The following is a 25,452-nucleotide window of genomic DNA, read 5'->3' as shown; positions in this document are numbered from 1 at the left end:
TTATTCCACCCACTGTGGATTCTTTTTTTTTTTTTTTTGGTCTTTCTCACTTCTACATTACTTTTCTCCCCGAGACTTCCTTTCCTGTCCTTAGCTCTATCTGGCTTGAGTCACTGGCAGCTTTGTTTCTGTGGCACTCTTGAGGCTCTGTCCAAATGTGGCGCCTTCCCTGCCCCCTGGCACCTAGAGTGGATACAGAGCGTTGGAATGCATTAACTGGAGAATACTGGCCATTTAGGTAACTAAAGAAACACTAACTAGTTAAATTGAAAAGACAGTGACTGCCAAGCCGGGCGTGGTGGTGCACATCTGTGACCCCAGTACTTGGGAGGCTGAGGCAGGAGGATGGCAGGTTCAGAGCCAGCCTCGGCAACCTAGTGGGGCCCTGTTTCCAGATGAGAAAATAAAATAGAGCTGGGGGAGCTGGGAAGTAGAATGCCCCCTGTATTTAATCCCTAGCACCACAAGGGAAAAAAGAAAAACGTCCTGTCCTCTTGGCATTATATAGCCTTTCTATATAAAGTATTTTAAGAAATGAGTCAAATTCATGATCGTTAAAGGATTTCTAAATTAGTTTTATAATATTTTCATAGAATTGGTGTGAGAGAAAGACTGGACAGATGTGTTCTGTGAGATGGTGAGAAAACAGGGAACTGAAAGTTACATTTTAATATTTAAGGACTCAGAAGAGAGATGGAGGAAGTCACAGGCTCCCACCAGCCCAGAGTTGCAGCTCGGTTTATTTCAGTAGGAAATAGAGGACATATTGCTTTCTGGAAACAAGGAAGGCAGTCAAAGGGACCTCTCTGGGAGATCCCAGGAGAAAGATGAGAACAAAGGAGAGGCCAAGGAGTGCCGCTGCTAATGACAGCCAGCCAGCCAGCCAGCCAGCCACACACACACACACACACACACACACACACACACACACACACGCCAGAAGTAAAGGTGGGCTAGTAATTAAATTAGAACAACCAGCTTTTTAAAAATACACAGTGGAATGCACGGCTGCTTGTGTACTTTGTTGGAGACTGGTCTTGCTGTACTGCTCACCTGGTCATGCATTCCTAGCTCAGGTGGCCCGGGCCTCCAGGTGCTGGGCTTCAGGACGGCACCGCTGTCTCCTGCTCCTGAGCACACTTGTTGCCTGTCTCACGCTTATGTGTATTTTTCACCCAGTGTCATTGATTGGTTCCGTATATTTTCTCAATTATAAAATTTATTGTAACAAATGTTCTACCAAGACAACTATGTTATTGTTATTTAATTGTTGTCTTGCCCATAAAATACGAGCTGGTTTTCATTTAACAGGATATAAGAGTTTAGAGCCAGAAAAGAGAATTGTTCTGGAAATATTTGACAGAGGAAGGTAGACTCAGAAAGTTTGCAATTTTAAAGCAAATATGGTAGTTTATAAAAAACTGGAGGTAAATTGAGAATACTGAGAATGAAAACTTTTGATTAATACTAGATAGTTTGGCAAGGCCGGAGGGAACTTTTTGGGCTGTGATAATGACCAGTACTTTGATCTGGGTGCTGATACATGCAATTTTTTTCTTAAAGGTTATTAAGCTGTGTAGCCGGGCGTGGTGGCGCACGCTTGTAATCCCAGCATTTGGGAGGCTGAGACCAGAGGATTGTGGTTTGCAGACAGCCTCAGCTACTTAGTGAGGCCCTCTGCAACTCAGCGAGACCCGGTTTCAAAATAAAGAATAAAAAATAGGGCAGGGGGTATACCTCAGAGGTCGAATGCCCCGGGTTCCATTTCTAGTACCGTAAAAAAAAAAAAAGAAAAAAGAATAAATAGGGCTGGAGGTGTAGCTCCTAAGCTGGAGCTAGGAATTCATGACCAGGTAAGCAACACAGCAAGACCAGTCTCCAACAACAAAGCACCCAAGCAGCTGTGCATTCCATTACCTCTGGATGGAACCCAGAGGAAAAACGCCACTGGGTTCCATCCCAAGTACTACCAAAAAAAAAAAAGTTATTAAGCTATGTAAAGCCTAAATAAAACTTACTATTTGCACATTTTGCTGTGTGTTAATTATATCTCAGGGTTTTTTTAGATGAGAGAAAAAGCACACTTGAATTCTAATGGGTGCTTCAGACTTTCTTATTTTATTGTTTCTAATATATTGTACATATATATGTATATATATTAGAACACACACACATATATTATCATCTTTGTTACTTTAAAAATGTTTCTTAAAGTGATACCCAGGGGGAAAAAAAGTGGCCACTATATTTCATTTATAACTGTCAGGAGCTGAGGTTTCCCACCACTTACCTCTGTTTGAATTCCTGCTGTTGCTTCTGCACTATTAGTTGGAGTCAGTAGGGGGTTAACAGCACTCAGTTTAACCTTGCTATTTGTGTTCTGTTTGGGATTTTTTTCTTTTTTCCTCATTTAACTTCCTTACATGGAGTCCCCATTTTAAAGATCTTGCATGCACCATGGGGTCTGTACAGTGAAAAGACTCGAGTGCAGATAAGCACACAATAAAGCACATTTAAAGATAATGTGGAGCTACATGACCTTGCTTTCGGATTTTTTTTCCCTGGCACAAAGAGGCATTGGCCATAAAAATCATTGGAACAGGAGAAAATTGAGTATGTGTATTCATGCTGTTACTTTCCTGTGAAGATTAGAGCCCTCTTTAAAACACATACGAACTACATAAGGAGGGATTAATTGTGGGTTATATGTTCAGTGGGGCGTCTCTGTGACGGATATGTTTGGCTAGGCCTGGCAGAGGGGTGCTCCCAGGAAGCACTTGCCTCTCTCCTCCTGCACATTAAAATGAAATGAAGCGCTTGTGGCAAGGCGTCCCAAGGGAGTGGCGATCACAAGACCACGGAACTGCTAAGGGAGACACTGGAGAAAGCAGGTGCTGAAGAAACCCCGCCTGACGGTGACGCTGAAGACTGGTCTTCTCCTGACCTAAGACGATTATTTTGTAAAAGAGCTTCGAGTGTGCAGGGCACAACTTTTCTTTGTTTTTACTTTGTCCTTTGCTATCTGTGTTATGACTCAGTGTGGATTTGTGTTTATACAGATCTTATTTGTATGATTTCACGTTAAACCTCAAATAAATGCTTCCAGATGTTAAAAAAAAAAATTATGGAATCTATTCTGACCTGAGAATGCATCTACTGCCACGCTCAGTTCGCCCGCTCCTAGGTCGCCCGCCCCTTTCATCCTGTAATGTGGAACCTTTTTCATCTAAACAGTCTTTTAGCAGCAGAATGGGAGGCACAGGTAATGGAAGAAGAGGGGCACCTCAGTCCCAGGTCTCTTCTTTCTCCTTACCTCTCCCTGTCTAGAAACCATCTGCTCTGAACAGGTCTCCACAGAGCCCTGGTGAACGTAAGGACTTGCCACTCTTAGCAGTGGTCTTTGCTGTCTCTGAGTGGGATTTGACTAAAGCACCAGGTTCGTAGAAATGGGAAGGAAATAAGGGTGGCTATTTTATTTTAAGCAGGGTCTCACTGAGTTTCTGAGAGCCTCACTAAGTTGCTGAGGCTGGCCTCAAATCTGTGATCCTCTGTCTCAGCCTCCCAAGTACTGGGATTACAGACATGCACCACTGCTCTGAACTCTCTGGCATAATTACTTTTAATAACAGCATCTTTTTTCACTCCCTAAAAGTTTGCATGGTAAGTTATATAGACTTCTTGTCCCTGGGGAACGTGTAGGAAAAGCTCAAAATGTTCACCTGTGACATTTCAAAACTAAAGTGGAGGAGACCATGTTCAAAATCCCCTAAATACAAGTGTTCATTAATTGTTCTTCAAAACAGAATACAAAGACCCTCATCAACTTAGTGAGACCCCATTTCAAAATAAAATAGAGTTAGGAGTGTAGCTTGAAGGTAGAACCCTTCCTGGGTTACATCCCCAGTACTACCAAAAAGAAAACAAAAAAAATTTCCAAACTCTTTGGACAGAGAATTCTTTTTACCATAATACACTAGAGAATGCCTGTAGCACCACCCATACAATCATTACAAAATAACCACCTAACATTTAAAATGCTCAGTCAAGCCCAGCGTGGTGGTGGTGCATGCTTGTATTCCCGGTACTTGGGGAGCTGAGACAGGAAGATCGCAGGTTCATCGCCGGCCTCAGCAACTTGTGAGGCCCTTTGCAACTCAGTGAGACCTGTTTCAAAATAAAGAATAAAAAAGGGGTGAAGCCAGGCGTGGTGGCGCACGCTTGTAATCCCTGTGCTTGGGAGGCGGAGACAGGAGGATTGCGCTGGTTCGAAGCCAGCCGCGCACGCTGGCTTAGGAGACTCTGTTTCCAAATAAATAAAAATAGGTCTGGGAGTGTAGCCCAGAGGTAGAAGGGCTTCCAGGAACCCCAGTACCACCAAAAAAAGGGGGTGAAGGTATAGCTCGGAGGTAGAATGCCCTTGTGTTCTATCCCCAGTGCTGCAAAACAAACAACGAACAACAACAACAACAACAACAACAAAAACCAGATTAAGTCAAATGTCATGACATGTAGTCTTTATAACAGATTGCTTGAACATTTTCATTAGGAATTTTAGCTTCAAGTAGTAAAATTAAATGTTTACATTTTAATGTTTCTCAGCTTATAGATCTTCATTTGAATATTGCTAAACATAGGAAACATAATAATTAAAAGCAGTTAAATGTTTTGCATTACTTCATATGAATTATTCTGTAAATTTAAATATATAAATAATAGTTGAGTAAGTAAAATATGTTTTAGTAAGAAAACAGTTTACTTTTTGACTTAATGCCAATCAGCCATTGCTAATACATTGTAAAATCCTACTGGAGAGAGAACAGACTCCAATTGTTAAAGCTAATGACCTCCAGTTACCTAGGACATTGAACATGTGGAGCCCATGATTTAATTATCATCTGTTAATACTGGCTCTCAGTTCATCTCTCCTTTCAGAATGCAACCTCAGTGATGGGCCAATTAAAAACCATCATCTTCCTACTCACAAAGCCAGACTGCTAACTGTACCCACAATGCACAGCTCCCTGGAACTATCAAGTTGGGATTGCTGCCATAGAGACTGTTGAGTTAAAAATATTTACATTTATTCTAATTTTAAGTCCCTAGGTTGTATAAAAATTATGTGTTTGCTTTAATAAGAATAGAGAATCTATTTTAATAAGAAGTAGAGAGTCACCTTATTCTATAACAAAAGGTAAAAATAGGGACTGGGGGTTTAGTTTGGCGCCAGAGCACTTGCTTAACATGCATGGGGCCCTGGGTTCCACCCCCAGCACTGCCAAGAATAAAAGATAAACAAATATAATTAAAAGGTAAATAAAAGCAAAAATCTATACTCACTGTTATTTGGACATCATAAAATAGAACAAAACATCAGAGATTGTGACAACATAAGTGTTCATTTATCGTAAAATGGCATTTATGCACTGGAGACATGTGTAATTGATTTATAGGAATTTACTAGAAACTTTGTCCACTATCCTCTTGAAATATGTACCATTCTAGTAAAATCTGATTTTATCAGTTTAGCCTTGTGAGTCAAACTGGAAAATTAATCTGTGTTAGCCAAACTCATAAGACATTGATTTATAAACTAGTAAATCACTTTTTAATTTTCCATGGGAATACTATCTAATCTAAAGCCAAGAAAAATCCACCTGGTGTGTTTGAGTCCTCAGCACTTGTAGCGCAGGTAACCTAGAAAATATAAAGATGAAAAGCACTCAGTTCCCATCCTAAGTATTTTTGTAATCTGGTGAGAGTGCTTGGCCAGAATACAAGTCAAACTTTAGTAAATGCAAGATTGATATGTAGTGGTTAAATGTATAGGGAAGGTCCTTTTATTCTGGTAGGTAGTTTGTTATAGTTAGGAAACCAAATAGAACTCTTAACAGCTGTGTTCTAAGGAATCTTTCTTTTAAGCATTATTAGATAATAAATTTTCAAGGCTTGCCTTGAACTTGGGATCATCCTGCCGCAGCCCCCCAAGGATTTGGGGTTACAGGCAAGTGCCACCATGGCCAACATCTCATTCTTTTTTTCCTGTGTATATTTTCATAAATAGCCAGGACCAGCTGTCTTTAAATAGGACACCTTTGCTTAGGGAGACACTGTACAATATACTTTAAACTATTACCTGTGTGGCCGATCTGAATTTTACTTGAGAGAGGATTAGCAGGAGGACTGTCTTGTTTGACAAATCTCCATTACTTCTTTTTTTTCAATAGCAGTGGTTCGTACACTCAGTCTTGTGGTCTGTGTGAGGCTCAGTGATTCAAGTGTTCTCTTTACAGTTAGCACAGCTACACATTTATATAGATCCACGAGGCAGGAGTGTCTTTGAAAGTGCTTATTGAAGCCGGGCGTGGTAACGCACGCTTTTAATCCCCGTGCATGGGAGGTGGAGACAGGAGGATGGTGCAGGTTTGAAGCCAGCCATGCTGGCTTAAGAGACCCTGTTTCCAAAAATAAAAAAGTATAAAATAGGTCTGCGAGTGTAGCTTGGAGGGCTTCCAGGAACCCCAGTACCACCAATAAAATAAAATAAAATAAAATAAAATAAAGAAAGTGCTGATTGGCTGTCTTTTTAGGGGATTCAATGTGATCAGTAAAGTACTACAAATTAAAAAATATGTATTGATAAAGTAGCACCTTATTCCTGAAGAAATGTTCTTTGGATTTCCCATGTTCCCTCAAGATAGCATAGTTGTTGGGATCAAATCACATCTAAGCCATGGGGCTAAGCTTTGAGTGGTGAACCAGATAGACATGACGATGGGAGAGACAGACATTAGAAATGAAGTGCACCTCTCCCATCAGGCGACCGTTCATTTGAAAGCTTGAAGGGGGAAGGGCCAGCAAGGTCCAAGCAGAAGGAAAATCTCCATAGACTACTGGCGGGTAGGAGTTGTTCTGTTAGGCAGCCTCAAAGTAAGCCTACATAGGGGAGGCTTAGTGAGCGGAAGAGAGACAGAGGCTGGAAGGAGAGCAAGCAGGAATCGGGTGGGCAGTCTTTCTCCTAGATACAGTCACTATCACTTTGTAATAAATTAACTTGGTGAAACCACACCAAAGTTGTTAAGTTACTTGGCTATAAAGGGAAATCTTATCCAGGAAACTTGAATATCATGAAAAAAAAAATCCCATAGTATTGCTAAACTTCTCTACTGGGGATTTCAAAACAAACTCTGAAAACATTTTGTTGGAGTTGCCATGGATAGGGTCTTGAATGGCTCTCCTCCCTGTAGACAGATGGCTGCTCGGGAGGGGCCCCAGGACCCCATCAGCGTTTCTACTGCTGAGTTTCCCTTGCCTCTCGTGTGTTAGCGGCTCTCTGTAATCTTGGCACCACACCTCCCACGTGTCCCCTTTAGTCTAGGAAGAAAATACAGAACCCACGATGAAGACAGTGCAAAGAAGCAGGGGGAGGGGAGGCTGGGTGAGGACTGCACCCCTCCTCATGTCTTCAGGCTCCAGGCCCTGTGTCTTCACTACATATTTGATATGCAGGCCCTTTAGGGAGAGAAAATGCCCCCGAGAACTGGTTTTTGTCCTCTCTTTTCTGTTGCCCCAGTTCAACCTTCTTGCTCCCTGCTCTGTTGCTGAGCTGATGCACCTGCTGCCAGGGGCCTTGGTGGGTGGTTGGTAGTGGGGTCTCTTAATCCATTTTAAAGGGTACTGAGTATCTTTCTTAATTTTTTTTACACCTTTGAATATTCTTTCCATTGATTTAGAACTGGATTTTTGTATGTTGCTTTTCATGTACATCGCAGGCCAAATGACGTTTTTTAAATAAACGATCATGAGATTTTAAGAATTATACACGAAATAATTTAATTAGGTACATGAATCCCAAGCTTTAAGCAATGAGGTGTGGATAGGCCAAGATTTGAAAGACATAAGAAGTTTAAAGGTTGCAAACTATTTGAGTTACACTGTATTTTTATTTTCATTAGTTTTATTCTGTGACTCATCGTGTCTACAGTGTTGTCATTGATGGTAGAATTGATGAATAGAGCATTCATGCCCCCCTAGTTGGAAAGAGTACTTTATTTAATTTTATTTATTTATTTATTTATTTATTTATTTATTTTTGGTGGTACTGGGGTTCCTGCAAAGCCTTCTACCTCCGGGCTACACTCCTAGACCTATTTTATACTTTTTATTTGGAACCAGGGTCTCTTAAGCCAGCGAGGCTGGTTTTGATCTTGCGTGATCCTCCTGTCTCTGCCTCCCAAGTACGGGGATACAGGCGTGCACCACCACACCCAGCTAATTTTTTTTTTAATGGAAATTTTCTACTAATCTTAGTATAAATCTGACCATTGGTATCTTTTGGAATTTTTTTTCGCTTATGTTACAAACAATCAGAAAATTGTATTTTTCACTTGTGTAGTCTGGGGATACGGTTAAAGTATAGATTAGCTCTGGATTCAAATCAGATGTTCAGATATCATTTCTTAGAAAATGTGGAAAGAAATGTGTAGAATTGTGTTCCTGGTAACAAGAGTGAGAAAAATTGTGCATCAGCCCTATCTTTTGTGTATTGTTTCTAAGACACAAGGTCTCATTGTGTGGCCCAGGCTGGCCTCACACCCCTGGGTTCAGATAAGCCTCTTGCCTCAGCCTCCCAAGAAGCTGGGACTACAGGTGCACGCCAGAGCACATTTGGAGGTTTGATGTATCTTTAAATGTAACGTAGCTTTAAAGTGTCCTCGAGTATGATTAAGATTATTGCTGTGATAACAGTGAAATATCCTGTTTCTAACATGATGTATGTAAAGACAGAATCTAATCCCTTCATGATGTTTGCATTAAATTATCCTTTGATCTGAGTTGCCAGTATTATTGGTATATTCACTTTTCTGTTTGCAAGCAATTGATTCAGAATCGGGTTCTGAATTTTCAGTGGCTTTTGCTGTAGAGAAATTATTGTTTCTAATTACTTCATTCACAGGAGCCATCGTTTGCTGTCTGCCTTGAGATGTGTTCTATCATTCGGTGCTGTGATTCAGTATGCCCTTCAACCATCTCTCTCTGCCTGGCGTGTGGTCTCCCTGTTTTAGGTGACGATGCCGCAGCTGCTCGGGTAGCCTCCTGTCACTTTTCAGTAGCGTATGCGGCATTCCGCACGGCTTCAAGGATGAGCAATTGGCAGGACTCCAGGGCCTGCATTGTAATCCTGCTTTGTCATTTCATGGTGTGTATCTCACAGCTGACACTGATGATACTACTTAAGAAATCAGATACTATTTCAGCAGAGCCAAATCTCACTTTCATATGGAGGGTTAGGTTCTGTTTTGCTCAGTTTCTGGGCAAATTCTGGCGCTGTTTTGGAAAGTTGCATTATTCCTTTATGTCTTTTCTTCTCACCAGCCTGGTCTCCCATACTTTTGACTCCCGATACAGGTACTGGTTTGTGCTTGGGCTGGAATCTGGCCTCAAAACAAACTGAATTATACAGGTGTGATTTAACCCACTAACTTGCCCCATCCGCCTATCTTCTGATGATATATATCAGAATATATACATAGAGCTGACCTTCTAAAGTCTTAAAGATGATTTCCCCTGGATTTGGAGTTGTTGTTTTTAGCCAGTCGTACTTGTTTCTGCTTGTTGTCCTAACCAGTCTTTGTAAAAACAAGGACTTTTAAAATGTTGCTATTAGGACCTGTTTATAGGAAACTGGGAAAAAATATCTCAAAGTGCTAAAAAGAAAGAAACGACCTATCAGTGTGTGGCTTCAGTTTACAAACTACATTCATGCCTCTGCTAAGGACAAGGGCACTGTCAGAGAAATGTGTCATTGTGTGATGTCACAGTGTGTGGCACAAACCTAGATGGCATAGCTCAATCAAGAGACCTGGCAAAAAGAGGCAGGTGCATCTGCTGCCAGCATAACCTGGCAGGCTCTTTTGTTTATTCTTTTTTTTTCCTTTTTTTTTGTTTTTGTTGCAGTACTGGGGATGGAACCAAGGGACATTTTACCTCTGAGCTACACCCTCAGCTCTATTTTTCATTCTTTATTTTGAAACAGGGTCTCACTGAATTGCAAAGGGCCTCACTATGTAGCTGAGGCTGTCCATGAACGGCAATTCTCCTGTCTCAGCAAATGCTGGGATTACAAGTGTGCACCACCACGCCCGACTCTGGCAGGCTCTACTAAAAAGAGAAAAAGAAGAAGAACCGATATCCTCTAAAGTAATGATGAAAATTATAGTATAGTCAGTAAGTCAGCATAGTTGTTTATGATCAAGTGCTTAGTACTGTACACAAATGTAGGTACTGTACTGTTGTGTGACTGGCTGCACAGGAGGTCTGTTCATGCTCGTAGCACCACAGACTTGTGAGCAATGCACCGTGCTGTCCTGGTACTGCACGGATGCTACATAGCCAGGATGTCACCAGGCAAAAGGAATGGACCACGAGTCACTCTGTGGCATATGTACTGGGTTAAGATGTGGGAATTATAGTTTTAATGGCCTTAGGACTGTAGCTTGATTTTGTTTATTTAACCAATACTTATTCATTATATTAGGAATAACATTATAAATAACAGCGAAAGTAATTTGCCTCTTGATTTACTTTGTGAAATCCATAACCCTTTTTGAAAGTGCTCCTAACCTGAAGCTCGAGACAGATTGAATGATAAATGACACACCATCAACAAGGAGGAGGAGTAGAAAAGCAAGTCCATGGATACTCTGCACGTTGTAACAGCTTACTCCTGAGTATTTGAGAATCGACTCTGTCCGGAAATGATTCCCGTCTCTAGGTCAACGTCAGTGTAGTTGCCAGATGGATGGTTTCGTTTCTAAGTGTTTCTCATTAGTAACTTTCTAGTGGATGAGAACAGTCAATTAAGGAATGTTGCCATGGTCACCTCATTAATTGCTTGAGGCATTTGATTTAAAACCGCCATCCAAACTTGTTCCTCACACGATTACTGCAGGAAAACAAAACAAACCTCTACTCCTCTTTCCAGAGATTAAATGTTCTATTGTTCTTTAATAATTAGCAGGCAATTCACACTAGCTTTCCCAGATCGTTTATTTGTGGTGCTGGGGATGAAACCCAGGGACTCTACCACTGAGTTTTATTTCCTTGAACCCGTAAGGAGGTCTTAGTGTGTTTCCATAATGACCACTGAAGTCATAAAGCAGCTTCAGGGTGGAGGAAGTGATGACTCAGATGGGTAACCAAAATAATTTAAGATTATATTACGGTTTGTAAGACAGCACGTCTCTCCTGGATTTGCTGTGTAGGTGTGCATCTAGTAGTGTGATTTCAGCCTACCTTGAATGAGGATGCGTTAAGCCAGGGGTTGTCTGATCCCTTTTTAGTCTTTTCTCTTGATCAGTTACCTAGCACTTTGGTGAACAAGATCATATGCCTATCAAGTGTCTTGAGCCTTATAAAAGGGCGGTTATGTAGACTGTGTTGGGAGCTCTGGTCTGATTTATTCTGGTCAACATGATCCTCAGAATTAGAGTTAATGGAAGAGTTCACTACTTTAAAAAAATCATACAAAATGTGTTACAATTACATCGAAAACCCCCGTGGACTGTGTCTGGATGCTCATTCCTATATATCATTAGTACTTCAAAACTAGTGTTCTTCCTTCAAGGTGTCTTGTGACCAAGCTTTTGGGGAGAAATAGAGTGTTAAAGTCAGGAGGATGAAGAGGATGGTGACCACTTGGGAACTTTATTTGTAAATTAAATACTGGGAGCCCTAATACATAATTAAAGCAAATCAGGAGAGTCAGGAGCTGTTTTAAAGTGCGTTTGTTTTCTAGAACTTTGCTATATACATGAAGGTGTAGGAAAGACTATATTATTTACTCCAAAGAAGCTTATTTGTAGGGAAGAATAGATTCACATTCACAAAATATCCTTAATGTGTGTACTACGAAATGTTAGATTACATGGTAGAGACAAAAGTTATAGCATCTCAAAGATGCCATCAGTATAGGCCTACTATCAAGGAGACTCTTGCTGATTGTGGCCTTGGGGGCCCGCATCTGTATGCTGGAGGTGCAGGAAGTCTTCTGAGAGAGGAGAAGGACGTCCCAGGAGCAGGGAACAACTTAACCCAGAATATCAACACCTGCTATCATCATCACTTTATTTTTATTTTTCTAACTCCAAAAATTGGAGAAACTTGGGGGGAACAGTTGGTTTATATGTTCAGTTGGGAATTTTTTGAATAAGCTGAGCTTTTCAACTTATTTGATATAAAATTAGTTCACTTAAATAAAATTACATACTCATTTTATCTTGGTCAGGTCTGAATGTTCACAGTCGTTATCTCTCGAACACCTATATTTAATATAAGTAGTTGTCAGTAATTTTAGAATGTCTTAGGCCATTCAGGTTGTTATACCAAAACTTTGTAAGCTAGGCAACTCATAAATAATATTTATATCTCACAGTTTCCGAGGCCGCCAAGCCCAAGGTTGAGGTGCCAGCACATTTGGTGTCTAGTGAGTGCCCTCTTTCTTCACACCGCACCCAAGGAGCTACTAAGCATTTTTTGGCCTCTTTTGTAAGACACTAAAGAGCCATTTGGGAAGGCTGTCTTTATGACTTGATCGCTCCCCAAAGGCCACGCCTTCTGGTACCATTATCTTGAGCGCTAGGGTTTCAACTAGGAATTCAGGAGGGGTGCAGATATATAGACCATAGCACAGGATGCTTGTGAAGGAATAAAGATGATTACAGATCGTTTCAGTCTTAAAAGGCATGAGCTTAATTCTGTAGATGAAAAATAAAAACATTGGTCTAACTGGTATTATTAAATCAGACCTCTTTAGCAATTACATTTATTTTCATAGGCTTGTTTAAATGTATCTTGATTTTAAATACGAGGCAGGCATATTTGAGTCTTCTCATAAATTAAGAGCCATTGTCACATTATGGTTTTGACATAGATACTACTTCTGGAAGTGAGATAAATCAGTACATTTTAGTCCAGTGTTTTATATACATAGATGGAGGAGTAGGATTTTAAACGAGATAAAATAAGCGTTTTCCTTTGTAGCTACTGGTAGCATGTATATTCAATTTTCCTGTCATTCAGTTGTTAAAAATACTAACTTATTGTCAGACCCCATATCTTGAGATTTAGATCAGAAAATGAAATTCTCATTACGAATGGTCTTCATGCCTGACCTGGTTGGTTACAATTGACTGAAGATGAGCTAGCACTTCAGAGTGCTTGCTATTTGCAAAGAATCTATAGAGAATTATGAAAAAGCATTCTTATTTGAGGCTGATGCCTACCAAGCCTTTTTGGTTTAGCCATCCGTGGAGGTCAGTGTTCAGAGGGGAAGAGCGTGTAAGCCATGCCGTGCACATGTTCTCAGCAGGACTCGTGGTCCCGGGGAGGTGTACGTCCAGCACCCCTGAGGCCTCCGTACAGTGCGGTGGCAGTTGACTGCGCGGTCAGATATCTTCCCCAAGGCTGCGAGGTCATCTTCGTGTAGAGCACAAAGTGCTGCTCTGTTCTTTGTATGTATTTTTAGTTCTTTTCAAGAGGTTGAAATAGAATGGAGTTTGCTTATATCACATATACCATCTACTTCCAACCACGGCAAAATCTTTTTATGACGTCTATAGAAACCAACTTTTGTAAGTTCCATGATTGTGATTTTTTGCATTACCATATAACCCTTCCGTCTGTCCGTCTTTTCATGATCTTCACTGAGTTCTTTGAAGTGAAATAGCATCTTGGAAAAGGTTACGTCAAGGTCTTAAGATGCTCTGGCATTTTGTTGTAAGTTAGTTCCCAGTATCAGTAGCTCATGTTTTCCCCTCTTTCCTCTCCGTAATCATTTGTGTATGCTTTTGCTACGGTATTTTGAGTACTTAGTAGTCGTAGTGGGTAGGAAGTGCCCAATAGTCCAATGAAAATAAACCAAGATACATTACAATTGTGGCAAAAGTTCCAGCTTTTGTTATTCTTGACGTGATACTATTTTTGCCTCTGGTGAATGCCTGTAGACCTTAAAAAGGACCTGTCAAGCTGCTCAACAGAAATTACACTTTTCCCCTCTACTGCTGCTCACGGGGTCATTTCTAGAATTGTCTTTGAAGGAGACCTAAAATTAAAATTCCATGAAATTATATAGAACAGACATTTGGATAAAAACAACCGTACATTGCCTTTAGAAGGACTGTTAGTGGAAGTAGCAGCCAGTAAAGAAGACGGAGTAGTTAGGAGCCTCAGATGATTGAAATGTGATCTTACACATACTTTTTAAAATCCACTGGGTAGTATTCAGCAATCTAAAAATACTTTTTCTAATTTTATTTTTCAAAGTAGTAAAGACTGTACACGTATTTCTTTACCATTCTTTGACGTCTTAATTCACAGTCATTTGATGGAGTAAGTACTATAAGACTACTAATAAATAAAGACTGCTCACACTGGCTTAAATAATATTTCTTAATATTTGCTTACTTCCATAATTACCTTGTAATTACTTTTTATAGTTCGTGGTAAAACATACAGCATATTTTGCATGTGGTATTTTCAATCTTAGTCTGTTTTAAAATACTGGTATGGGGGGGGTGCTAATTAGCATTGGTTGTTTTCATAATCTCTGGTCATAGAGCCCTGTTAATTGTAAGGCTTTAAGGAGGAAAGAGAACCTCACTAGAGAACTTAATGGCAGAATGATGATGTCTATTTATAAAACAGATTTTACTGAGATATGTAAGCTTACTTTACCTGTTAATATTCAAACGGCAATGAAATACTTCAGATTGTTTTAGGCATTAGAAGACGCAGCATATTTGACTTCATCCGTTTCTTTTTGTTTATTTAAACATTTGACCTAGTATTTTTTAATTTTTTTTTGCGGGTCTGGGGATGGAACCCAGAGGCATTTGACCTCTGAGCTACACCCCCTGCCCTATTTTTTTTATTCTTTATTTTTTGAAACAGGGTCTCACTAAGTTGCGGAGGGCCTCACTAAGTAGCTGAGGCTGTCCACGAACCACAATCCTCCCACCTCAGCCTCCCAAATGCTGGGATTACAAGCGTGCGCCACCACGCCCGGCTTTTGATCTAGTATTTTTGAAAATAATTGGAAGGCCAAGATCAGAGTAGGCAGATTATTTTCATCATTAATTTTGATGTCTGTATATTAATTTGACTCATTAAACTTACAGAACTTTTCAAAAATTGCATGATATTTCCTTGTACAATATTTATTTGTTTCTTTAGGCCATTTTATTAGTACTAAACAGAGCAAATTTATTTAAGCCAAAAAACAAAACATTCAAAAAGTTATTCAGTACACACCCGTTAAATGCACCTCCCGTGTCAGTAGACACATTCATTGTCCTCTGCTTACTTTGAAAGCTCCTTTAGATTGTACTCCTCAGGAAACAAGGGATATTCTTCTTTGAGACAAGTAGTTCTTATCTGGACTTTGTATTTTTATATTTTTACTGGGGCACTGTAGTCTCGCACCCTAGCGCGGTTGGTAGTGATGGCGGTGCACATGCGCGTCGCTCTTGGGGAGCCTTACAAGCTCCCTCCCCGCCCCCCACACAGAGTAGTCTGGACGTTTAAAGTGAAAGCAGTACACATGTCTTTAGTATTCCAGAACAAATTTTTATATAAAACCCCTAAAAATATAGCTCATAATTAAATGTCTAGTCCATGCTTTCAGTTTCAAGTACTTTAAAGATATTAAGATATTTTTCTTTTCCAACTTTGAAACCCAAATTCATTGTAAGCATATTTCTTTTCCAGAGAAGGAACTGAAAACTGATTGGACGAACCACTGAAAGGAACCAAACTCTTAGAGGCTTTTCTACCCAAAAATATTTATTCTGTTTCCCACACCTAACTAATTGGAGATTCATTTAACTCACCGTATATTTATTGAAGTTTAGTTGCTCCTTGGCACACAGAAGAATGTATCAAAATAGAATAGAATAAGCCGGGCGTGGTGGCGCAGTTTGTAATCCCAGCATTCGGGAGGCTGAGACAGAAGGATCGTGGTTTGCGGACAGCCTCAGCTACTTAGTGAGGCCCTCTGCAACTCAGTGAGACGCGGTTTCAAAATAAAGAATAAAATATAGGGCAGGGGTTGTAGCTCAGAGGTCGAACGCCCCTGGGTTCCACCCTCAGACCCACAAAAAAAAACAAAAAATAGAATAGTCTTAGACTCACAAGCAAGTATGAATTCAGTGTATGATAAAAGTGAGAAATTCCCATTGGGTTATATTTTAAGAATATAAATTCGTAAAGAAATCTTGAACTTTCTTGTGTAGATTTGTTATTAGTAATATATTATCATTAAAATTTTTAGCCGGGCGTGGTGGCGCACGCTTGTAATCCCCGTGCTTGGGAGGCAGAGACAGGAGGATCGCGCAGGTTCGAAGCCAGCCGCGCGCACTGGCTTAGGAGACCCTGTTTCCAAATAAAAATGTAAAAATAGGTCTGGGAGTGTAGCCCGGAGGTAGAAGGGCTTCCAGAAACCCCAGTACCACCAAAAAAAAAAAAAAAAAAAAAATTAAAATTTTTGAACTGTTTAATTATCAGAGCATATGCCTGTTATTAGAAGCCAACACATTTAGTATAAGAGCAAGTTATTAATATAAATTTTTTTAATTAAAGGAAAAATCTTATAATATCTATTTTGAATTGATACTTTCAGCATGAACTCATGGTATTTTAAAAAACGTATTTCTTGCTGTGTGCATTCAAGGAGGCCAGAAGCAGCGGTATCCATTGGAGTGGGTGTACTTGGTACCTAGCTCTTGTTCTCTTTAATTACCATTCTCTACTAATAGAAACTAAGACTCCTTGAAGAAAACTCTTTAATTACCATTCTCTACTATTAGAAACTAAGACTCCTTGAAGATTTCAGATATGAGAAGGGAAAAATATGCGGTGATAGTGATTCTGGGATATTTCGTAGCAGAATATATAGGAGCACTCAAGGACCAATGACAGGATACTAGAAAACCTACCGGAATCACTGTCAACTAGGAGGTAGTTTGAGTGGAAAAGTACAGAGACTACAATTGATTCAACAGTTGGCAAATGAGAGGAAGGGGGAAGGGGAGGAAAAACAGATTTCTTTGCATACTATGTTCTAAAAAATCCTTTAACTGTCAGTATGATAGCCCCGTTTAAAGCAAAAATTAGTATATTTTAGTACGACTTCTCTAAAAATAAACCTGGTTCTCAGTAATTGTTGCTTCTTTTTCCAAGGATAGAAAAAAACTCCTCCTTTTGAAAACCGAAGCATTTGCTATCTCTTGGCACCCTGATTTTCTTTACAGCTCTTTAAATAATACATTGGCCTTCATGTAAATTCTTCCCGCTTTGTATGAAAATTCGAATTAGATGGCTTCCACAGCTATCATGGCAAAGTCAGCTTTCTGGGAATTAAACATTTCTTTATGAGAATAAAGGAATTCTCAAGCTAGAGGCAGTTCAGTTGGGGTGGCTGGGTCGGTATCGAGGGCCTCTGAGAACCGGGCGGGTATCACAAACTCACCCTGAAATGCGTGGAGGTTGAAGAGCAGGAGGTTTTTGTCTGTGAAACACACCTGCTTTAATTTTCATAAGAAACAGCAGTATGTGAAAGTGTTTGCTAGTTTAAATAGTAGGTCTGTAGGCACCCCACCTGTTCTTTTCTTTTCTTTTCTTTTCTTTTCTTTTCTTTTCTTTTCTTTTCTTTTCTTTTCTTGCATACTGAGGATGGAACCCAGCATCCTACCTCCAAGCCATGCCCCCAACCCTATTTTTTATTGTTTTATTTTTTTGAAACAGGGTCTCACTGAGTTGCAAAGGGCCTCACTAAGTAGCTGTAGCTGCGGCTGTCCTCAAGTTGCGATCCTCAGGTCTCGGCCTCCAGAATGCTGGGATTACAAGGGTGTGCCACCACACTTTAGGTAGATCTGGATTGGGCTGGACAGAGCATTAGGATCTTAAAAGCATTAGGAGGCAAAGGGGAGCAACTTCTCAAGAGCACGTTGCATCTGTGATACGTCAGAAACCATCCTAGCTTGAATAGGGTACCAAATGTTATATCTAGCAAACATTTACAGAAGTACTAGGTTTTTAGCTGCGAGCGAATGAGCGTGACGGTTCGAATGATCTAGTAATGTATCAGATAATATAATTAGGTAAAATCAATATGAGTTACCAGTGCTCACTTAGGAAGGAAAACTGCAAACAGTCCTAAGAGTAAATTAAAAAGACAAATATGATACGATTCCACTTTCATGAGGTATCTAGAATAGGCAAGTTCATAAAAACAAAACGTAGAGCGAGGGGTAAAATTCAAGTCACTGTTTAACGGGCACGGAGTTTTAGTTTGGAATGATGAAAAGGCTTTGGGACACATGATGATGGTTGTACAATATTAGGATATAAATATAACTATTGGGTTTGAAAAGAATTAAATGACTTGATCTTTGATACACATAACAAGAGTGTGGTATGTTAAATATCCAGTCTGTTAGAGATTGTGCTTAGATCAATGGCAGAATAGAAAGTCTCCTTTTGAAATAAGCCTTAATAATATGGTCTACTGAATAATATAACTTTCTGATAATATAATCAAACAATCAGTTCAACAAGTTGAGTACCTTATATTTGCAAGACACTGTGTGAGCTCCTGCTACTTGATATCTGGCCACATGGAAATGAAAATCTAGTGATGTTCTCTCTTACTAAAGAAACAATCTTTTATGGTGCTGGGAAAACTAGATATCCATATATAGAAGAATGAAATTAGATGCCAACCTCTCACCTTGCACAAGAATCAGTTCAAAATGTATCAAAACCCAGAAATTAGACCAGAAAATTTGTAATTACTAGAAGAAAACATAGGACTAACTATCCAACATATAGGCACTGATGGAGACTTCCTTGATAACCCTCAAAGCTCAGGTGGTAAAACTGAGGATCAGTAAGTGAAATGACATCAAATTAAAAAGCTTCTGCACAGCATAGAAACCATCAAACGTCCGAAGAGAGACCCTACAAAATGGGGAAAAAATCTTTGCCACCTACCCCTCTGATAGAGAGCTAATATCTAGAATATATAAAGAATGTTGAGAACTTAACACTAAAAACCAAAATAACCCAGTCATAAAATGGGCAGTTGGGCTGAATAGATACTTCTGTAAAGAAGAACCACAGTTGGCCAATAAGTACATGAAAAATACCCAGCATCGTGAGCCATCCTGGAAATGCAGATCACAGTGACTGGAGCCCTTCCAGCTCCAGTCAGAATGGCAGTCATTAGGAATACACACAGTGATAAATGGTGGTGAAGACACAGGGAAACAGGAACTCTCCTCCCTGTTGGTGGATTACAAGTTAGAGCAATCACTATGGCGATCAGTACAGAGGCTCCTCACAAGACTAGGAATGGACCCACCGCATCGCAGCTGTACCCTTCCTTGGTACCTTCAAAAGAATTAAAGTCAGAATCAAATGATTGATCTTATATGTGGAAGCTAGAAAGAAAATAAGAAACAAACAGGATTTTAGATAATTGAGGAGAAAAGAAGAATTGATGAAGGAAACAGTTCGTATAATGCTACATCATATATGAACGTATCTGCCGGTCTCACTAGCTTGTGTGGGAGGGTGAGCAGCAGGAGAGCTGTGAAGGGCAGTACTGCGTGTCCTCTGTCCCCGCGAGCCTCTGTGACATCTGATTATGGTGCACTGATAAAGCATTAAAATATAAGCGATGGGAAATCCCGACCTCAGTGCGTGGAAACGCAGCCCTGTTGGCCTATGCATCCATACGTTTCCGTATCGCCTGTGGCTGCTTTGCTGTAATGAGGTAAGAGTTGAGTAATTGTGACAGAAAGCTAACAAAGCTGAAAATCCCTCCTGTCAAGCCCTTCATAGAAAAAGCGTGCCAGCATCTTCAGTGGAGCATTACAACATACCGTATCTGGTGACTGGTAAAAACAGAACAGTATGGGGAGTTTAATACTCCGTCCCTAGACAGAGGGTGGGCTGGGAGCTAATGGACACGTGTCCGCTGCTTCTTTGGAATGATGAGTGTGTTTAAACAGTGTGCTTCTCGCCTTGAGCTCCATGGGGGCCTGCAGCCCCAAGACTCACAGTTTCACCTGAGGCACTAACGTATCTGGAGCTTTGTCTATAATCATCTTGGAGAAATACTTTGATGAATATGATTCCATAGTGTGTGTTTTGCACAGAGACCTTTTCTTGGTATTGAATGTACAGTGTGCAAGATTCTTTCTTCGATATGGGAACCAGCTTCTGAGACTCTCAATCATCTTCATCGTGAATGCTTTTATAGTTTGTCAGTGAGATTCAGTCCCACCATGGAAAAAGAATTGAACTTTAGAAATGTTTGCTTTTGGTAATGGGTGGGTAAGCTTTTTTCAAATCAGCTTTTCTGACAAGAACACCTAGGAAAACTCACCAGAACAAAAACATATCTGCCTGAAGGCATCAGAGATCTTCCAAGGCAGAGAGGACTCAAGAACAAGAGCACACCGGGCAGGCGCGGCTTTGGGCTCAACCTGTCACCTCATTCTCCGCATTTTAAGAATCTGAGCAGAGCCTCTGGGATGATGTTGGGGCCGGAGGTCAAAGTCGGAATCCAAGATTACCAAGAACGGGAGGTCTAGGTCCACAGGCTTTCACTTGAGGTTCCCAAAAGGTAGAGTGGAAGTCAGAAGAAGCCCAGTCCAGTCTCCGGCCCCACCTGTTCACTCCTTGATTGGGATAAGGCGATCTGCCAGAGACTTGCTTTGATTTTACCGCTGGTAAACCGTTCTCCAAATCAATAATGCCGTTGACCTCAGTAACTAGGTCCTCTGTGTGGACCTTGAAAAAATTCAAGGCAGTGGAAAGGGAAATCTCTCCACTTCTGAAATAACAAAAGAGGGAGAAAAGGACATTTACAGCAAGGTCAGCCGGAGAAGAGGCTGTCCTAAGGAGGTCTGCTGCTTGGTGGCAGGTCCAGAGCCACTTTTCTCTCCTATAGCCTAACTCTTCAGACCCTGCTGCAGACTACCGTGGCCCCTCACAGCTTCCCCTGTAAGAAGAATTTAGCCTGAAAGGGGGAGCAGGCAGCAGCCAAGACTGGATCCCGTGAAGCCATATCCTGACACCAACTATTTCTCTTTGGGGCAGTGCCCCGAAACCCCCATACCTTGGGGCAAAGGCTGAGAAGAGGGTGATTGGAAACTGGTATCATTTCTGTTTTTAATTTGTTTGTTTTACTTTTTGTTCCAGGGCAATTGAAAAATACGTAATTTTCTTTGAAACATTAAAATAAGAGCTCGATAAGTTAATTTGAGACACATTCTGTAATAGTAGTCACTATATATTTGGGTTAATGAGAATAAAATTAATCTGTCTGCCTGGTAGACTTCTGAGCTAATCATTCATCCAATTTGTTGAATTGTCAATCTGATTCTTTCCCTAATCCATATTTTAGAGGTCAAACGTGTGTATGTGTGTGTGTGTGACAGACAGACAGACAGACAGACAGACACAGAGATAGGCAGGGGATTGAACCCACGCATAGGGAATTGAACTCCTGCATGCTCGTAAGTGCTCTACCACTGAGCCTCAACCTGTGACGGGCCCCGCCCATCAGCCAGTAAGTCCGAGAGCTAAGATGGCGCTGAGCGGAAATCTTCCCCAGAGCACTTAGGTGGTAAACAGCTTTCAGGAAGTGACGACAAGAGCATGAGATACACGGGAACACCGCATGCCATAGGGCAACAGCCAATGGACTGGCTGTTGCCATGAGTTGTGCACGTGAACAGTCTGCTGATTGGCTGTTGGGCTCTATATAAGGGGAAGATTTCTGGGGGGAAAGGGAGAGAGAAGAGAAGATTTACGGGAAGAAGATTTGCAGGAACTGTACAAGAACCTGGGGTAATAAAACTGCTTGAGGAAGATCGTGTAAGAGTCGTCACTGCGCGCGACAAGTGGTTGGCCCGTACGGGGACCTTCGCTTTGATCAGAACCTCGGCAGTCCAGGGCAGCCGGCTGGTAAGTACTCCTTGACTCCGAAAAGGGAGGAGGAGGCTCCGTTTACGGAGGGTTATTTTCCCCGATCAAAGGGGGCTCCATTAAGGAGGATATTTAGTAAATAAGGCTCGCGGATAAGCGAGGCTCGCGGAAAAGCGAGGAACAGCGCTGTATTTTCCCCGATCAAAGGGGGCTCCATTAAGGAGGATATTTTTTAGTGTAAGTAAGTTAGAGAATCGGGCTGGTCCTGATTCGACAAGATGGGAAATAGTCCATCTCACCCATTGCATAAAGCATTGAAAGCTTTGTTGAAAAGTAGAGGCCTAAAGCTTAGGGACAAGACAATACAAGATTTTCTCGAACAAATAGATAGGGTAGCGCCATGGTTTACAGTATCAGGGAATCTTTCTTTGGCAAGCTGGGATAAATTGGGAAGAGACGTAGAACGCGCCGAAGAACAAGGTATTGTCACAGGAGGGACTCGGCCGCTTTGTCGGCTGATTCGTGCCTGTTTGGAAGAAAGGCGCTTTAGAAGATTTGTGCAGGAGGGCCAGGCAGCTTTAGACGGTGTAAAAGAGGAACGTTCAACTTCCTCTAAAGTGGCCAGTGAGGAGGATTCAGAGTCAGAGGGGGAAGATGACTCTGAGGAGGAATTAGAGGCCATTTGTAAACAAGTGAAAGCTTTTGAACTGATTAAAGAGGAAATTTCGCCTCCTCCGTATAACCCTTCTGCGCCCAGAGCAGGAGAAGGTGTCTCTTTTAGTAGTCAGATGTGGAGAGATGCGGGAATTTTTTTAGCAAATCAAGCTTTCCCAGTTTTCCAGCTGCAGGAGGGGGGAAATCGTTATCATGAGCCTTTGGACTTTAAAACAGTTAAGCATCTCGCAGAGTCAGTTTGCACATATGGGTCGTCAGCTGCTTTCAATATAGCAATAATAGAGAGTTTACATCGCTATGCCATGACCCCAGGAGACTGGCAAAATTTAGTTAGGGCCACCTTAAATCCTGGCCAATATTTGGATTGGAAAGCTTATTATATAGAATATGCCACTGAACAAGCTGCACGTAATCGAGCAGCAGGAAATTCAGCCTGGGATATAGACATGCTGATGGGCCAAGGACGATTTGCTAATCAACAGCTTGGGTATCCACAACAGGTGTATGAACAAATCAACAGACTCGCTACCCAGGCCTGGAAGGCCCTCCCTAACAAAGGAGAGGTATCTGGTAACCTTACAAAGATTACTCAAGGATTGACTGAACCCTTTTCAGACTTCGTTGCCCGTCTAGTAGAGGCTGCGGGAAGAATTTTTGGGGATTCTGACGCGGCCATGCCGCTCATTAAACAATTGGTCTATGAGCAATGCACTAAAGAATGCAGACAGGCCATCACTCCTTACAAACATAAAGGCCTAGAGGTGTGGATGAAGGTGTGCAGGGAACTCGGAGGACCCTTAACCAATTCAGGACTTGCTGCAGCCATTATACAGGCCTCCGGACAACAAAGTAAGAATAGTACCAAAAATGGCAATTGTTTTTCCTGTGGAGCGACAGGACACTTAAAACGAGATTGTCCTAAGTGTAGGGCGTCCCAATCTTATCCTTCTCCTCCTGAGTATTGTCGTCGATGTAGAAAAGGAAGGCATCCTACTTTTGAGTGCCGTTCGGTTAAAGATATCGATGGCAACCCCTTGCCCTATACTGGAAAGCAATCATCAAATACTCAGACAAAAAACGGGAGGGCGGGCCCTCGTTCCCAGGGCCCACAAAAATATGGGAACCCTCAGGTGTATGGGGCCATGGAGACACAGCCACCTCAGTGGCCCAATTTACAGCCTCCGGAACAGTCCGGCGAGCCACTCCAGGTTCGGCAGGATTGGACCTCTGTGCCACCTCCAGGCTGGTATTAACGCCACAAATGGGGGTTCAAATTATTGAAACAGATTTTCAAGGTCCTCTGCCACCTAATTCTGTTGGCTTACTTTTTGGAAGGTCTTCCTCTACCATGAAAGGACTTGTAGTCCATCCGGGGGTTATAGATGAGGATTATACCGGTATTATCAAAGTGATGGTTTCAGCGCCCCGGGGTATCGTTGCCATTTCCCCTGGGGATAGAGTGGCACAGTTACTTTTGCTTCCCAGTCTACATGGTATGTTTCCTTCAGCAGAGGGACGACGCGGTATTGGTGGGTTCGGTTCTTCAGGAAATGAGTTAATATCTCTTGCCTTTGATATGGGAACTCGTCCCTTGATAACCTTGGACGTGGAAGGCAAGCAAATCCTAGGACTTTTAGATACTGGGGCAGATAAAAGTGTCATCGCCTGTAAAGATTGGTCATCTTCATGGCCCACTCAAAAGGCTACCGGAGAACTTAGAGGTTTGGGTTATGCTAAAACCCCTGACCTCAGTGCTAGGGCTTTACATTGGAAAGATCAGGAGGGACATAAGGGGCAGTTTGAACCCTATGTGCTGGAGCTGCCAGTTTCCCTCTGGGGAAGAGATTTATTAGTGGACATGGGATATTCCTTACAAAATACATCTTATTTCCCCCAAGCCCATAATATTCTCCTTCGCCAGGGCTACCACCCTTCCTACGGGCTGGGAAAACACCTCCAGGGACGTAAAAGCCCAATTCCTACTAAAGAAAAGAGTGGTCGCGAGGAACTGGGTTTTGTGCAGTAGCCACTGAGGAGGCAATTCCCATTACCTGGAAGACGGGAGATCCAGTATGGGTTCCTCAGTGGCCTCTCTCCCGTGAAAAGCTTGAAGTAACAAGGAAATTAGTACAAGAGCAATTACAGTTAGGCCATATCCGGCCATCCACCTCTCCTTGGAATACCCCGATTTTTGTGATAAAGAAAAAATCTGGAAAATGGAGGTTATTACACGACCTCCGAGCCATAAATAGCCAAATGCAGATTATGGGGCCAGTCCAACGAGGGCTTCCACTCCTCTCTGCTATTCCGAAGGAGTGGCCACTTATCAGCATAGATATAAAAGATTGTTTTTTCTCCATCCCTTTAAATCCTGCGGATACTCCTCGTTTTGCTTTTACTGTTCCCTCTATTAATCAAGAGGAAATTGACAGTAGATATGAATGGGTGGTCCTCCCACAAGGAATGGCCAATAGCCCTACCCTCTGTCAATTATATGTAAATAGTGCTCTTGAGCCCGTAAAAACCAAATTTCCAGAAATTCGGTGTATTCATTACATGGATGACATTTTGTTAACCACAAAAAATCCCTCCATACTTGAGGAGGCTTATTGTCACCTTGTAAAGATTTTGGAAACTCATCAATTATTCATCGCCTCAGAAAAGGTACAAAGAGGAGAAAATATACACTTTCTTGGCAACATTGTTCTCCCCCATGCAGTCCTGCCTCAAAAATTAATCATCCGCACTGATCAATTAAAAACCCTCAATGATTTCCAAAAACTGTTG

General features: G+C 41.4%; 1 protein-coding gene across 3 annotated transcripts in view; it reads left to right on the top strand.

Moving 5' to 3' along the window:
• Positions 1 to 25,452, top strand: part of LOC308276452 (ubiquitin-conjugating enzyme E2 E2) — a gene marked incomplete at both ends in the record, with an annotated part of 621,585 nt that overhangs the window by 114,540 nt on the left and 481,593 nt on the right. The gene's annotated exons all lie outside the window — the stretch shown is intronic.

The sequence above is a fragment of the Muscardinus avellanarius genome, assembly GCF_963383645.1.
Source record: "Muscardinus avellanarius genome assembly, chromosome: 18".
Taxonomy (NCBI): Eukaryota; Metazoa; Chordata; class Mammalia; order Rodentia; family Gliridae; genus Muscardinus; species Muscardinus avellanarius.
Note: the sequence above shows the minus strand (reverse complement) of the source record. Positions and strands in the feature narration are given on the sequence as shown.